Source organism: Dreissena polymorpha, chromosome 2 (assembly GCF_020536995.1).
Source record: "Dreissena polymorpha isolate Duluth1 chromosome 2, UMN_Dpol_1.0, whole genome shotgun sequence".
In the NCBI taxonomy this organism is placed as follows: Eukaryota; Metazoa; Mollusca; class Bivalvia; order Myida; family Dreissenidae; genus Dreissena; species Dreissena polymorpha.
In genome coordinates, this window is record NC_068356.1 from 56,217,160 (window position 1) to 56,234,211 (window position 17,052).

A 17,052-nucleotide genomic window follows, 5' to 3' on the forward strand; every position below is an offset into this window, starting at 1 on the left:
CGAATTGAATAGGAAGACAACAAGATAAGGTGGTACATAACATAACAAATACACAACAATAACTGTAATAATACGGTAATCACGCTATAAAACAAGAGCACCGCATAACGGGTGCCACGCTCGGCTGCGAAAGCTTGTCAGATTATTTTTTTAGAGGTCACAGTGACCTTGACCTTTGACCTAATGACCCAACAAGAGATGTGTTTGTCAGAAACACAATGCCCCCTACTGCGCCGCATTGAAATAACATTTCTATTTATCCTTTGGCAGGTATAGAAATCATCTCCCTATAAAGGTTATTACTACCCTTGAATTCTGTTCAACCCAACTGGGTAATAATAATAAATAATAAATTTGTACAGTAACTGTGAACAGAACTTGAATTATTGGTAAGGAAATATATAATATGAGATTTATAATTATATAAATTACTTCCCTTGAAAATAATTGTCTGTAACAAATCTCTATTTGTAGTAGCAAATAATTAAAAGCCACTACCGTGACTGTAGATTCACCACTCAAAATGTGCATCTCCATGAGATACACATGCATGCCAAATATATAAAGTGGCTATGTTCAATATTGAACAAGTTTCTCCCTTTTAAAGCTTATTACTTCCCTTAAATCTGTATTTATTACCATAGAGCCTAAAGGATGACCTTGACCTGTTACCACAATTTGTTTGTCAGAAACACAATGCCCCATACTGCGCCGCTTTGATTTATTTAACAAAAATATATACGTGGGCAGGTCAGATAACTATGTCTATTTAAAGCTTATTACTTCCCTTGAATTTGTTTTTTCGACCCAAGACCTTAAAGGATAATGTTCACCTTGACATTTTACCACTCAAAATGTGCAGCTCCATTAGATACACATGCATGCCAAATATCAAAGTGCTATCTTCAATGTTTAAAAGGTTATGGCCAATGTTAAGGTTTTAGCACGACGCCTACGGCGGACGGCGGACGACGAGCTGGCAATGACAATAGCTCGGGTTTTCTCCGAAAACAGCCTCGCTAAAAAACTAACAAAAAGAAAACTAACAAAAGCATACACACGCTTAGAGCAAAACGAGATCAACGGTATAACTAGATTAATGAAAATCAACCCTTACGTTTATCATGTATGAAAATATTTCCGCATAAAAACATCAATACTATAACATATATCTTTGTATCTTTAGATTCAATGCAAACTTTTTTTATGAAAACAGATTATCCGTGTTCAATTAAAGTTTACACTCACTTGTTCAGTAAAAACACGAGCAATACATTCACATGAAAAGTAGTTTAATCAATTCGCATAAAACAACTGCACTTTATTTCTTATTTGTGAATGCAACAATAGCGTTATTGAAGACATTTTAAAAATAGGAATGAACACAGATATACACCATTTTCATCGATAAGTGCAACAATGGGTTCAATACTTTTTGATCAATATTACAAATCACAACAATGTTTCTACTCAACAAGAAAAACAAGAATATTATCAATACATTTACAGCAATTACAACAATACCAGTGGACTTTCAGAAACTGTCAGTAACACATATATTCATTCAGTGCAAATGCGTTAACAATACCAACCATAAACCAAGTGAACATTCAGATAAGAAGATGAGATACAAATGACACTAACACACTTTATTTCCTAACATGCATACGCAAATAAACAAAAGTCACATTTCTACATACGTTGACAAAATGAGTTACTACTATTAGTTCTAAAAAGAAATGTATGCATAACTTGAAATTATACCGATGGTTTCCAAGCGCGATACGTACATATTTTGTTAAGATATATACAATATAGCAAAATTACTTTACATAACTTTATTTTGCAAACTACTGTTATCTATGCGATTAACATTTTTTAATAAAGTGTATCGAAATTTATTGTTTCGGTAAAGTTTACAGTCTTCTGTAAACAAATCTTTTGTAAAATTGTGAATATTTTTAAGAAGTGAAACGAACGTGTGCAAGTCAAACATCAATTACTGAACAAATCACTATTACGATAAGTTGTATAATTTTCACGTTCTTGGCAACAATGATCGGTGATTCGTTAAAGATAATATGTACTCAAAAGTTATAAATACGTGTTGTCCGCGCCTCGTTACTGATCTATTGATCATCGTTAACGTTTTACATCATAATTCTTTCCAAAATAGCCTGTGCGTTGATAACTCGACTTCCTTCCATTATCATCCTCACGCAAACATCCGTAATAACCTCGTTTATTCGTCTCTCTGATGCCTGCAAAATCGCATCGGTATCGTGTACCTCCAAGTTCTCATCACTGCAGATTACCGATCTGTTCATGCGCATGAGCATCAGCAACTCCAGCTCTATTCTCCTCCCGCTGTACCATCGGAATGGTTCAGGATGAGCTACGATGCATTGTCGTATCTTTGGAAGTCTGAGTATCACCCTAGGACCTTCATGGAGCATATCTGTAATCGTTGATATCCATGTGCGTTGCTGTTCCACATCCAGTCCAGAGGTTGCCATCAAATTCCTTTCTGGAATCATATAGTATGGTAGCTCTAAGGTGATCAATGCAACTCTAAGCGCATTCAATGCTTCATGCAACCACTGCAAAATACTTTTTTTATGAAACGAGGCTTGAGAATTATTTTCCGCCATCCATAAAACTATGTTTTTCAATGTGTACGATGAAACTTCTTTCTTACGTGGATGTAATACATCGTTCTTTATCATTTTCAATAAAACATACAATTTAGTTTGAGTGTCATTAAGATTGCTAATTAGTTCCATCTCACCGGCGTTAAAACACACTCTCCATTCAACATGTTGATATTCACTTCCTTTAAATCCAACAGGCGTAAGAACTGCCCCAAGTGCTACGACCCTCTGAACGACTTCCGGTGGCGGCCAGTGGCGAGGTCTTGCGGCCCATTTTGACAGGATGTTGGGGCAGTTGTAACGTAATGCATGGACACAGTCCATGTGATAAATTCCACCCACTGTACTAGGAATTGACGGTCCCGCACGCTCATGCAGCACCTCGCCCTCAGTCAAGTCTACGTTCGACCAGTTATTAACATACAACTCACTGCTCAAAAGTTCGCGACCATATCCGTCATCACAAAACGCATCATTTACTTGCCTGAGAATTGCTGTACCGCGTCTCTCCAGTAGCAGTCTACAGTGACCATGGTAACTCCTGTGGCTGAGTGATCTCAAAACGGTTATCTCCCCAGGAAAGGCCCTTGAATTTACATCATCTTCTAAATAGATCACTCTATTAAGTATAATCATGTGATCCCGATCACTTTCCAAGATGCTGCTCAGCCCCTCAGCTTTGCTACCCGTAATAATAATAGTACCCGTAATAATAAAAGTTGGCGGTATACTTTCCCATGCAGTAACCAACTTGCCAAACAGCTTGCCATGCTCCCGATATGCGTCTCTCCGAGCCTGTATGATCTCCAGTCCGTAACCGAGCAAGCTCAGTATAGTGCATGTCTCAACGGAGGCATTTTCCCACTGAATCTAAAACACGTTTCAATTAGAAATACTCTACATGTCATAAATAACATTATATCGTTAGTCGTCAAACAAATCAGCAATACTAAAATTATTCCACTTTAAATCATTCTTTTACGGCCACACCATTCGATGTATTATCAATTTAAAAGTATTATCTTGAGAAAATATATTAAAATTTCGTGTGTATGTTCTCAGTGAATAATCCAATAGTCGGTACAAGTATTGCCAACCATGAATTAATTATTAAATTGAATCAAGAGGATTGAAATAAAGACACTGCAAATATAAACGGTAATCAACGGCGAGTTGATATATATTTATGACATCCATTCATAAACATATAAAACATATAATGTTTAAATCTCTATTATCTGAAATTGCAAATGCGGAACAAATAATGTTATAACTATTGATAATAAACTTAATTGCTATGGTTTAAGCTGTATAATTTAACGAAATCATATAAGCTTTAATTGGTATGTTTGTAAATACAATATCTTGATGTTTAAATAGTTTTTTAATTGTTTGAAAGAAAACTGTGAAAAACGTTTGCCAAAAAGTAGTGTCGTACTATGGCACGTGCAGACACTGATAAGTGGATTTAAGAAGATTCGTGAGAACGGATAGATTCATTTTTAATGTTTCACACTTTTTACATATTTTAAATATTTAATTTGGGACCAATTATTGATATACAGTATAAATTTACCGTTGTTCTTTTTTCTAAAGATGTTAACGTATATGTGCCTATAATAGGGGTAGTTGAAACGCAGACATCTAAACGGGAAAACAATGCGTTAATTGTCATTGTGTAGTGGACAAAACTGCACTCGACTTATCATCTTACCAGGTCTTGTTTGCTGGACACAATGCCCTGTCTTCGGAATCTTTCCGGTTCATCAGGTCTTCTGCCACATTTAGCCATCAAGACAGTGCTGAAGTGAGATATTCGATAAATATAGGATCTTGCATGAGTGGTCATTTTGTATTCAATATATTAAACTCGTCATCTAAATAAAGATAAAAACGAGGTTTGCCGAAATTTTATCTTTATTTAGATGACGAGTTTAATACATTCAATACAAAGTGAACACGATTCTAAGATTCTATTTATAACATGACCAACAAAATCTCTTTATTCAATGCTCTTTTCACCGTTTATTCACATTGTTCAAGAGTTATACTGAAGATATTCGCTGAAATAATAATGTCATTTCGTCACAAAAATGACGTCATTCCACAGTAATATAACTAGTGTAATAACACCCGTGTAATAAACAAAATTGAGCATTACGTTATTTCACTCCTGCAGCGTAGGCCATGTTATTAGCTTTTATGGACAAGACTATGTGTAATAGTTCGGGTAATTGTCATGAAATAAAAAGAAATAATATTAACAAGATCACGAATACGCGTACATGTACTTAATACATATAAACGGATCATAGCTGACACGTTGCAGTACATAAATAAGTTTAAGTTATGTTATGTAAAGTTAACAATACTGCTTTTCAATAAAATGCAAATAAGATGGCTTCTGTCCGTGTAAAAGACACGTCTTATTTGAAACCTGCCTTACCTTATACATCACAATTGATTTATTAGCCTAGTCAGGTAATATGACGGTTGAATGACTCAAGTTAAATAGATAACATTACGTCTCTAATATACCTGGGCGAGGACAATGAATAGTTTTCCAAAAGACATATTCGTTCAACGGCCTCTTATATATCCCACTCTTTCAAATAAAAGGAAGTAAAATGGAAGTAAATATAGAATTTTAATTTACTGATAGTGTAACATACACTGCATGGTGTGTTCGATGCCACACATTAAACTGGTAGTAAAATAATACACTTGATGAAGTGGGAACATTTATTGCTACTTTTGTGCGCTTACCTCATGCAATGGACCAAAATATTACAGTAGTTAATGGAGTTAATGTATAAAATTAAGTTTAAGTAATTATATATTGAACAAAAATATCATTATGATTACTCAATACAATGGCAGATAATATAATACCGTGCCCTTGACCGATCAGTAAGGTTGTTCTTCGGCGCGGAATGTTTGAAAACTGCAGTAACGCACGCGACTTGTGTTGATATGGCATGTGGACCGCCACGTAGCTAGTTTAATCAAGAGTTGTTAGATGTCGTCCTGCAAAATAATAAGAATATTTTTTACATAATAGAAAAAAGAACATTTCAAAAGAGCATCTGTAACACTATATATGTTATACATTAAAGTTTAAATGTGCAGGCTTCAATTTATAAAATTAGTTCAATACTTCATTTTGAAACAACATAAGAAACTATATAACACTCTTCAAAATTTGAGTTTGCTTAACGAAAAGGACGTAATCTGAACAATGACATGCGTGAATAAATATTACCAGTTTGCTATCGGTTAAATGCCGAATGAATTTAAGTAAACTTTTAACATGTACTGAGAATATAAAATCAAAACTGTTACAGGGCCCTAAATCTATTAAATCCCCCACCTGGAAAGTATACGTTTGTCTCCTTTTGGGGGGAAAAATTCCCCTTAAAAAACAAAACAATGTTTTTTTAATAGAACGATGTGTCTCATACGAGTTACTACGTATTCTTCAAATCTTTTGTGGTGAATTCTTAAATGAGCAAGACAATTTGATTATGTGTATACACCGTTTGAATTGATACAAATGATTCGTATTGATATTTATAACGGATTCGTGTAAGTAAACTTTCTTTAATATGTTATTTATTAGAACTTAAGTTGTTCATAATATATGTTAACATATAACCATTACTTAAGTTTAGGAATTCTAATTTGCACAATGTAAAATAAGGGATTTTTCAGAAAGTTTTGTTTCGTCATAATATTCCATTATATTATCATACTACTACATTAATTTCTGTCTGATATAACGAAGTCTGATATATTTATTTAATGGGTGTAGACCATATTACTTGGGATCAACAATACAATTATCCTTTCTGGTACAATATAATTAGATTCTACAAAAAAACAAACAACTTGATACAAATAATTAATATATTGTAGAAAACAAATACAACAAAAACCGCAAACAACATATTTCATAATTATTTAGCACATCATATTCATTGCGGCTAAAACTGAAACGTTGCATCATGTTTAAATTGCGTTTCATTTTAAATAGGGACGTAGCGGTATGATACACAGAAAACAGCAATCCTCGCCGTCTTTTTATTCTAAGCCTCATCTGATATGTTACATAAAGAACAGGCAGTAACACATTAATCTCTATATATTTCAGACTAGAGCGACACTAGCAGTTGAGTAAATTTAAACAGCAATTCTCATACTCAGTTTGGGCTAACTTTGCGAATTATTAACGACTAAGTGTCTTCATCTGAACAAGCACACGCATACATACAACACAGCAGAGCAAGCACACGCATACCTACAACACAGCAGAGCAAGCACACGCACACATACAACACAGCAGAGCAAGCACACGCATACATACAACACATCAGAGCAAGCACACGCATACATACAACACAGCAGAGAAAGCACACGCATACATACAACACAGCAGAGCAAGCACACGCATACATACAACACAGCAGAGCAAGCACACGCATACATACAACACATCAGAGCAAGCACACGCATACATACAACACAGCAGAGCAAGCACACGCATACATACAACACATCAGAGCAAGCACACGCATACCTACAACACAGCAGAGCAAGCACACGCATACCTACAACACAGCAGAGCAAGCACACGCATACATACAACACAGCAGAGCAAGCACACGCATACATACAACACATCAGAGCAAGCACACGCATACCTACAACACAGCAGAGCAAGCACACGCATACATACAACACATCAGAGCAAGCACACGCATACATACAACACCATATATATGGGCCGTGCTCTGTAAGAAGTGGGTTCAATGCATGTGCGGAAAGTGTCGTCACATATTAGCCTATGCAGTTCGCACAGGCTAAGTAATGACGAAAGTTTCCGCTTTTATAATATTTTCTGTTTAAATAAAGCATCTTCTTATCAAAAATCCTTTTAAGGCGGAAGGACGCTTTACGCAAATGCAGTTAAGCCCCTTTTCCCAGAGCACGTTCCATATTGGTTTGAAATTCGGGTAAAAACTTGTGTATGATAATGAGTAACTTTTGTTACATATTAGAATCAATGGAATAATTGCGATATGCCTTTTTCAATTGTTAATGATTATGTATTTGATTATCAACCGTTGGCATATGAAAAATAGTTTATCTTTGTAAATCAAACAGGACTATTTTAAATGTAATTTCCTAGAGTGTATATGCGTGCGATAAGATGATTCAATCAATGAAAATCTCTTTACTAAAGATGAACATAGTTCGCCTTTCAAATATACTGTTATTTTCCATATGTTACCATTAATAGTTGCATTAGAAAAAGCATTATTTATTTTTATGATAATTATGATAATTAGGATTAAAATTATTATTATTATGATAATAAACGATGATGATAATGATAATGTTGCTTATGATGATACCACATAAGAGGAAAAGAAAGAATAACACGAAGAAGATGGTAATGATCACGATGATGATGATGATGTTGTTGTTGTTGTTGATGATGTTGATGATGACGTTGTTTTGTTGTTGTTGATGATGACGATGATGATGGTGATTATGACGACGGCGACGATGACAATGATGATGATGATGTAGATGATGATGTTGTTGTTGTTGGTGGTGATGATGATGATAATTATGATGATGATGATGATGATTTATTGAAATTAGTAGTCGTAGTAGTAGTAGAAGAAATGTAAGGCGAAGAAGAAAAAAACACAAAACTGCGATCATATTAGCGAGTATATTTAGTTAAATTGTGAATTGCGAAGCGCTTTAAAATTTAAATTATTTGTTCCTTTATTTAACAATTTAAGACTGTTTCATGATATATATTTGAATTTCTGTATAGCAAATGTCACAGCTGTAAAGCTTACACCAACTCCTTCAATCGGTGTCTATAATGTATCGATCCGTGGTGTGTAGCCGTAGGTGTGTATTTATAGTAAATGGGAAAATAATAAAAGTAGTTTTGGTTTCGATTTCATATTTGTATCAAAGACTGATTTTAATCAAATAAAATCGAAATTTAATATATTGGTATCGTAATTTGGACTGTATATAAGGATTATTTATATTGAATTTAAATCTGGAATATTTTTCATCTGAATTGATTTCAATATATATGCTCCTGACATTTAAATCTATTTGTTAAAGCATGTATGTGTAATTATGGCGTCCGGTGGAAATAATGCAAAGGCGATTATATTTTATGACAGTGAAGGCGCAAACGAAACGTCTAAAACAGAGGCAGACAAATTGAGGTTCTTCATTGAAAAGAATGGTGGATACACATGTCAAACTGACAATGAAATAAGAATACCTGGAACCGAAGTTATGAATAACATTCACAATTCAATTAATCGTTATGACAGAATAATAATTCTTATAACAGATCAATCTGCTTCGAAAGGATGGTTCACATTTGCAGTTTTGTCTGCCTTAGAAAACATAATTGTGGAAAATCACATGAGACTTTTGGTCGCATACAAAGGAAATCGACATGAAGATGTTGGGTTTCTGAAAACCGGATTGCTGTCGTTGACGCCCAAGACGTTTGTCGACCTCACTGAATGGCAGGGATATGAAAGGCTTCTCAAACAACTGAAAAGTTAGTATAACCTTATAATTCATACCTTATGTTTAAAATAATCAGCAAACGTTCCCGATGTCAAGTTGCTTAACGTAACCGTTGTAAATGTTTTTTAACATAAATACAGCCAAACGATTGATACTTCTTTTGAACATGTAATGAACCTTTTAATGATGGAATTCTTAATATACATTATTATAAATGGACTGAACGCATTAAAATGAACCATGTAATATTGTGTAATGCTGATAATGTTATTATTTTGAAATTGGAAACACACATATCTTATCACCAATTTTCACATGGTTTTACTCATCCTGCGAATTGTTAAAAATCGTAAATAAAACTCCTTTTTTGAATCATAAAAGTATGTGTTTTGAATATGAATTAATAATATATTTTAATTTTTTATTTGGCCTGACACTTGAATACAATTTAATAACAGGTGGTAATTGTGTTTGCGGTCTAACCAAACATAATATTATTGTTTCAGCTCCAGTGTGTTTGGACGAAGAATTACCAGCTGGAAACTTGCATCTTGGCTTGGTCCATTCCCACATATCCGGTTACATGTGCTATGTTGCTGAAGGCAAAGTCGTTTTGCCGCATGCATTTTGTACCTTTTCATGTATTCCGTAGTTTATATGTTTGGTTAACATTTTCAAATAACTAGTATTACGATTTCGAATAATAAATTTGAAAAGGATAAGAGTCACAATGGCCATATCTGTCATATGTTTACACTATCAATGTTTTCAAAAGTTACCTGTTCAAGATTGCGGTATTGCCTAATGTTGTTAAAATCTCCAAGTCTTACATATTCTTTAACATTAAAAATACTGCAAAGTCAAATAACTACATTTGCCAATAACACACTGTTTGTTGCACAAGGCTAACTAGACATTTTGAGTCAACTTATATGGTGGTTATTGCGCATAATGAGGTATGAATGCTTATCAGTCCTTGGGCATTATAACCAATGAGACATTATGAGGCTCAATGAAATATATCCATGGTTAATATATGAGTAATGAGATGTAAAAGGTATGGCAAACTAAGAGTAATTTGAGATTTTAAGACAAGATATACTATGATTGATGTGACATTATACGGTTCGATAAACTATCAATCATGTGACAGTATAAGACTTTTATAAACTATCAGCATGCGACGGTATAAGTCAAGATAAACTATGAGTCATGTGACATTATAAGCGTGATAAACTATGAGTCATGTGGCATTATAGGGCATGATAAACTATGAGTAATTTGACATTATAAGGCATGATAAAGTATCATTAATTTGACATTATAAGGCAAGATATACTATGATTCATGTGACATTTCAAGGTATGAAAAACTATGAGTAATGTGGCATTATAGGCATGAAAAACTATGAGTCATGTGACATTATAAGTCATTATCAAATATTAGTCATGTGGCACTATAAGTCATGATAAACTATGAGTCATTTTACCTTCAAAGACATTTTGTGCATATGCGACATAATGTGGCATGGTGAATAATTCGTCATGTGACAATTCAATTAATCGGTCATTATAATTAACTTGACACTATGAGACATGAGGCATAACGATTCATGGGACATTATAAGAGGAGATGAAACATATTGACCGTTTAACATACTAACGATCTATGACAGGTTAACCTGAAAATTGTTTAAGTAATTAAATGTCGTGGAAGAAATTACATTAACTTCATGTCTAGCACAATACATGCTGCCAAATAACGCTTTCAGTCATTAAGCAAAGTTGAACTTCCATAAACCAGTACCTAAGTTGTCTTTTGTTAATTGTCGGTACTCGCTTTGTCTTTGTTGCGGGACAAATTTATCCGGGGATGAGCGTGGAGTGGGACTATACGCGATAATTGAGACGTACAACTAACTATGATAACAATCAGAACAGAACAAAACAATACTGTATTACACCTAGATCTGATTGACCAAAAAATCTATAGAGACTTTGGTCTGCTTACCTGATGTTGGTCTGGGTATTTGATGTTTTGTTAACCAATTTTCGATATATATTGCTCGTCAAAGAGTTTCGAAATATCAATTATATCAATAATTATGATCTTTATTAGCTTCAATATTAACAAGTTCAAGTAATTTTTTACTGATCACAATTTAATATTTGCATTCGTAAAGTAGGTCCTTAAAGATGACACCACTACCGTATGAAACAATTTTTAATCAATTTAGAAATCCATTACTAAAATTAAATTAATTTTAAAACAGCACGTCACGTTGGTCTGTATTGGAAGGAAACACAAAGATTATTTTAGCAATTGCATTCAAAACGTAAACAAATACACGAACAAAACACGAAAAACATTCAAAATATGCTGACAGATATAGAATGCAAACGTAAGCGCCCTCCCCTCCCAACAAAAAATGAAAAGATTGTATTATACACTGTTTTCCGGTAATTTGTATCTATTTGCTTTTACACAGGAAAATTACATGCGAAACTTATCAAACATTCAAAAGCCTATCACATGAAGTTACTTTATTAATAAAACATTAATATCACAAACATGATATGGTCGCTTATGTGCCAACGTTATCAATCAAACATGGCATAAGTTGTTAAAGGCAGTTCATGTTCATGCTGTATGACTTGCTATCAATATTTTGAACATTTAAACATTTTGCAGATGTTCAGAACATCGGTTAATACATTAATTACAGTGATAGGTTAGTCGGTTAATGTATGAGTAACCTGTTGCATCCTCGATTAAAAGGAGTTTATCATTACAAGAAATTCGACGTTATGAGTAATGGGAAATTATAATGCATGTTTAATTATGAGATGTTTTACATTAGTATTGATTCGAAATTATAGGTCATGTGTAATTATGAATGATGTGACATTACGACTAATCGGATATTATAAGGAAAGTGGCGCTTAGTCGTGAGGCGTACTGATTCTTTAGATATAAGAAGGCACGTGTCAGTATGAGTCGTGCTACAGTTTGAAAAAATGGAACACTATGAGGTATGCGTCAAAATGAGGCATTGGGCATTAAGAATGATTTGAAACGTTGTTTAAGTTAATAGTAATTAAAATGAATTGAACTACCATTACTAACGATTAAATTTAGTTGTGTTTGTGCTATGAGGTTATCTCGCGTTTACATTTAAATATTTCGTAAATAACTCAGGTCCAATTTCCAGATTCAGCCTTTCTATGTGTAACTGTTTACAACTGTCTTGCAGCTACCGGCATAATTTGATTTGCTTTGAAAATTATACCAGGTGGGCGGTTGAAATAAGGCCGCCCTTTCATGAAATTCAATGATTGGCAATTAATTAGCATTGTCCTTTTCCGACCGCCCGTGTTCAGTTGTTCCGAAATTATTGGTTGACTCTTGCTCAAATTATCGCAATAAAATATTGTTTTGATTATCGTAAAGAAAGGCATTTGGTTGCGACCAGTTTTTTTTTCTAAATTGTGGCGCTTTTTCTTGTTTCCACTTTATAATATATAGTCCCCTTAAGGTTGAGATTTGGCCTCCTGTTTATTATTTGATTAGCTTCCCTCAAAACTTAACAGTTAAATGACCTCAATGTAGAGATGTTTGTAAATGAATAAATTAATCTGCGAGGAGGTTTGGCAGGATAAGGTCTTTTTTGCATTTAATACTATTAAATCCCTTTTATTGCTTGGTGGGTCTTGCAAAAACTGTCCATCTTGTATGACCTTTATATTTTGATGATCGTACAAATCGGAATTTTTGCAGCAGCACTATTTTTTATAAGTAAAGCCTATTTAACAATTATAGAATATTATGGTCATTTGAAGCAGGTGTTTGTAACTCCTCTTTCACTAGGTGGATCTCAAACTTTACATAATGAATGACCTTTGTGTGAAGATGATCTTGAAGATAGTGATTCTAGCATAAATTAGTTTTTTGCAGAATTATAGATCATTGTATGTTGTTCTTGTTTAGCCAATATTAGCCCAGCATTGTATGTTATCAACTTTTCTTTAACTCTATTTAAATCTTAACAAAATAGTGTAGTTGAATAACGTCGATGTGTATATGATCGTGCATAAAGGGAAGAGGACAACGATAACGAGCGAGGCATGGCATTGTTAATGTTCTGTAAAAATAGCGTTCGTTCAAAATTTGGAATACTCGTGCCGATTGGTAATATAATGACATTGTTAATTGAACTATATCGTTATATGTGTATTTAATCTTTTTAAAAGTTTGCAAACAACAAGAATTGGTTGGAGAAATGCGATGGTTACAGAAAAGAACATAAACTACTGATTGGAAAATTTATGCTGGCTGTACCAAAAAACCTGCACTGTCCCACAGCAGCTTAAGTCAAATTCAGCAGCAGGCATTGTTATTTTGAATGAGGATACCTTTGAGTTTAAGAGAATACACGCGGGTAAAAACAGAGATTATGTTGTTACCATCAACAAGATAAAGCACGCGAACGTAAGTATATACTTTCATAAATAAGGTATACGGATTAAAACAATTAAATCCGATCACAAATAGAAAACTCAATTTTCTTAAAATCGAGTTAAACAGTTTTTCCATTTTTTGAATATAAGTACGTAGAGCATAAACACAACTACTGAAGATTTAAGAATGCTGGCACATTTATTATATTTTGTATTTTAAATATGGTTTTCACAACCCAGTGCGATGTATGCTTAAATAGTACATTTTGTGTATTTTAAAGCCTCTGACCTTGAAATGAAAAACATGTTAATCAATACACATAGATGCAATTTGATAGTGTCGTTAAATCTATAGCTTAGTTAGTAAGTTATTTATCATTTTCAAACGGTACCACTTTTAAAACCGAAAGAAGGATTTCTATACGTATACGTCCATTTCTACAAACGCGATTATTTTTAAGTTTTAAAGCGCAAAAGACGGAGTTCTACCTTGTTACCACCAGATATATTCAAATTTGCATATATAAAATATGTTTCTTATCTACACTTAAATTTACTATGCCAAATAAGATGTGTGGCTTTAATTATCAGCGACTTCGATGTAATTTTGGTACCGTTTATTGTAACAATTACACGTATTATGTTTTGACAAATATGTTGCAAACTGTATTTACATGTGAGAGATAATGTCAAACTATTAAAGGGTTTATACATGTAGACATGAATATAAGTGTGGAAAGAAATCTATGAAATTCTTAAAAAGAGGCTGATGTCGTGATATTTGTTATATTTAATGCTCACATGCTCGGGTTTACTGATATTATTAAACAATGTGTATATGTGAACGTTGACATTTATATTGGTATCATATTTGAATTGTGTTGTGTTTTGTGTCGTTCCTGTTTGAAATATAATAAATTAAAACCCATATAAAGGACAATGTATAATAATCCGTAAACATTTCAGACAAGTGCGTACAATTTTTGCCGGTGTTCGATTGGCCACTCGAATTCTTGATTTAATCGTCTGCCATTTTTTCAGAACGAGTTGTACGTTTTTTCCCAGGTACCAACTACGATAACTGCAATATCACATCTTGCAAAGCAGCACCTTGGGAAAATAAATGTCGCTCTCGAGCACCAGCGTTTCTGTCAATCATACCAGCAGATGATCGATGCGAAAGGATGGGGTGACTTCTTGGAAATCATTCCATGTGAAGATATCTAACGTTTCTTTATTATGTCAGAACATGCACATCGGCATGCAAATATAAACAATATAGGGCTAGATATGTATACTCCATGTCGCATTTGCCCGCATTACGGGGAGATGTTGCAGAGACATCGATTGGATAATTGGCTCGGTATAAGCTTAATAAGACAATACCTGTTACATGTATAATCAAATATTTATAGACGTTTTCAAGAACAATTACTTGATACTTATTAAGCTGATAAAATGCAATTCATTTTTTAGATGAAAACGATATTCCTGTCGCGTTGTTTAAGGCAGCGACGGCAAACACTACCAATAAGACTGGGGCAGAAACTTCTCTAATAAGCTGGAGTTTTGTCCGATTTTAAAAGGGTAAGTGCACAACAAGAATAAGTTTACTAGCATCTGCATACTAATCGATACTGTATAATGTATGCACATATAGTACTGGAGCAGTTTAATGCCTGGCCCGATACATTCAAAGTACGGACATTAGTCTGGCAATGTACCTTCAAAGTACCTTCAAATATATTAAATGGAGAGGATTAGAACGCATTCTCGTTAACATACTAATAAGAAATGTGAAATGAGTTATTGTCCCTTAAAACAAATACCTGCTTTTCATTTTTAGTATTCATCAAATATTTAAATTTAGATTAAATTAAATTACGTATCCATACGTGAACGATATTTGTAAACACTAGTCAGTGTCTGATGACAGCATAAGGTTAGTCATTATAGCAACATGTACACGTGTTCAATCTAATCTATTTACTTCTCAAATTTTCTAGATGAGTGTTTACATATCATGTTTTGATATTGATGGAGATTCTTGTGAAGAGATCGAAAAAGAGCTACAAAAACATCATATGAACATCATACGACATGAAAACACACCAGGAAGATTCCTGCTCTCAGATGGTGACAATCGAGAAGGATGGATAATAGTTATTGTATCGAAAGAATCGCTGAAAAGCGAACTGCTTTCTTTCAATCTCATAAAATGCCTGACTGCCGATGTTGATGACGGCAGATTGAGGATCCTGCTTGTATTGCGCAGCGGTGTGAATATCTCAGAAGTACCAAGATGTATTCGTTGGGTTACAGTATTCAGCGAAGATGAGAAATCCTACAAAAACTGGATTGTAAGAACAATTTTTTAGGTAATTGGCATCAGTGTATGAGCCATCATAATTAAAGCATCAAACAGCCTTTCAACTTTACTTGACTTTTGATTGAATGTAAAATCATGCTTTTTTAAATTTCGTGCCGATATTATAAAGCGCATATATCGTTTCTGCAAATCTTGGATCCGACAAAACATGTATTGTATATATGTATTGTATACAGTGAATATCATATATAGATACAGTTTCTGTATACATACAGGCGACAGTAAATGGGTATGTCACGTACATTTGATACGATAAACATTTCGAAATAAAAAAATGTATACACAATTATGCACGCAGTCCAACTACTTTATAATAAATACCAGTGCATACTTTGAGACTTGCTCTGTGAAAAGCGAGTTTAATGCGTGTTCTTACAGTGTCGTCAAATATTAGCCAGTGCAGTACGCACATGCTTATCAGGGACGACACACTCCGCCTCAACTCGAGCTTTGTTCAGAAGAGATTTTATCTAAACGAGCGATTTAATAACAGTAGAAACTGTCGACACTCTACGCACATGCATTTAACCCCGTTTTCTCAGAGTGCGACTCATGTATATGTGGTTTTTACAGGAGAACCAGTAGATATTGGCAGGGCACTTCCAGCAGGGGATGTTATGTTGGGCCTATGTCTTGAACTACCTGAATATTGTGCTGACGACCAGCAGTAAGTGTCAGTGTACTCGCGGATTTTATTTGTTCTGCCGCGTAGATAATTGATTCCATGCATCCTACGGTAAATTGTACTTTGGGTAAAGTTTAACATTAACCTATGTCTTAAGTGTTGGAACAATAGTGTTAAAATGTGTCTACACGTAGTCTATACGTACCGATCCGGCATTGGATGTTTTGGTTTTGGTATAAATGTATGAAAAAAGGAATTCCGATAAAACAAATTAATGTTTTCGGTACATTATTTTTAAGCCCAATTGCTATGCAATACAGACATTAAATTTTCTATTTGTTTCGACATTTTGTA

General features: G+C 34.0%; 2 protein-coding genes and 1 long non-coding RNA gene across 11 annotated transcripts in view; 1 reads left to right on the forward strand and 2 right to left on the reverse strand.

Annotated features, from left to right (window-relative positions):
- Positions 1–17,052, reverse strand: part of LOC127867113 (uncharacterized) — a 707,753-nt gene that overhangs the window by 656,404 nt on the left and 34,297 nt on the right. The window lies entirely within an intron of this gene.
- The window catches only part of LOC127867094 (uncharacterized), a 514,868-nt gene that overhangs the window by 441,806 nt on the left and 56,010 nt on the right, over positions 1–17,052 (reverse strand). The window contains exon 2 of one of the 3 annotated variants that reach the window (XM_052408080.1): positions 5,544–5,678. The exons of the other annotated variants lie outside the window; for them this stretch is intronic. The gene's annotated coding sequence lies outside the window, so the exon portion shown is untranslated. The remainder of the gene's footprint in view (positions 1–5,543; positions 5,679–17,052) is intronic. 3 annotated transcript variants of the gene reach the window in all.
- LOC127867123 (uncharacterized) overlaps positions 15,016–17,052 on the forward strand; it is a 31,780-nt gene continuing 29,743 nt past the window's right edge. Inside the window, exons 1-2 of one of the 2 annotated variants that reach the window (XR_008043294.1) lie at positions 15,016–15,271; positions 15,691–16,740. This is a non-coding gene — a long non-coding RNA (uncharacterized LOC127867123). The remainder of the gene's footprint in view (positions 15,272–15,690; positions 16,741–17,052) is intronic. The other variant, XR_008043296.1, reaches the window with a different exon arrangement.